This window comes from Vombatus ursinus, unplaced genomic scaffold (genome assembly GCF_900497805.2).
Source record: "Vombatus ursinus unplaced genomic scaffold, bare-nosed wombat genome assembly UNPS02014778.1, whole genome shotgun sequence".
Classification (NCBI taxonomy): domain Eukaryota; kingdom Metazoa; phylum Chordata; class Mammalia; order Diprotodontia; family Vombatidae; genus Vombatus; species Vombatus ursinus.
Genome location: NW_020954556.1, coordinates 9,596,127 through 9,597,117, shown reverse-complemented (window position 1 = coordinate 9,597,117; position 991 = coordinate 9,596,127).

Here is a 991-nt window from a genome sequence, read left to right as displayed (position 1 = left end):
GAGGTGCCCAGCCATACTCACTTGTCTCCTGTCTCACTTCCTCCACTTCTCTACTCCCACACCAGGAGCTTTGCCTCTACCGAGGGATCCACCCTCCTCATCCCCTCCCCATTTTCAGCTGCCATTTATGCCATTTAACTTTCCCCATTAGAATATAAACTCCTTGAGGATAGGGACTTTTTTTTGCTTATATTTTTAATCCCAACACTTACCACGATGCCTGGCATATAGTAAGCTCTTAATAAATGTTTTTGATAACAACAACAATAATAAACATTGAGCTTCCCTATAAAACATGGCTTAGTTTATAAATAATTGCTCTGCATGTAACTTTTTAGGAACAACGCTATTATAAAAAGTTAAGCATACCTCTGTTATAAAACACTAAAAGAAATTTCCTTTTGTTATGCCATCTTAGTCATATGTGTATTATTTAATTAAGAAAGCAGATTTCCTTCCTATGAAGTGCATAGTAATACTTTGGACTTCTGGGGTGTGGAGAGGGTGAGTTTCCTTGAGGATAGGTAGCTTGCTTCTTTTTTTCCATGTCCTCTTCGGTTGTCCATTTCTAGCAGCTTTTATATCAGCTGAGGACCAATTTATTTAGCACTGAGGACCTGACATGTCACCTTCGGCAGCTTTGAGAACTCTTCCTGTTGTGTTCAATCTAGTCCTTGGCAGGCTAACTTAATTTGCATTTTAGCACATGCCTAGCATTTGCCAGCTTATAGCCCCAATCTGGAACACACTGTGGTTGCTCCTTTTGATACTGACTGTAGATCATAACCCCTTTACACTTTAGGAGACTGTCTTCAAGAATTGCTGTGGCCAGAAATTTTATTGATGTATCTGGTAGCCAGCTTTCTGGTGATAAGCCACTTGGATTTGCTAGCCTGTGTGTCGGATGACACAGACATACTCTATCACCAGGCTTAACTCCAAACCTTTCCAGATTAATAAGACATGCAGAATGTGTTTTTCTTTAGCATAG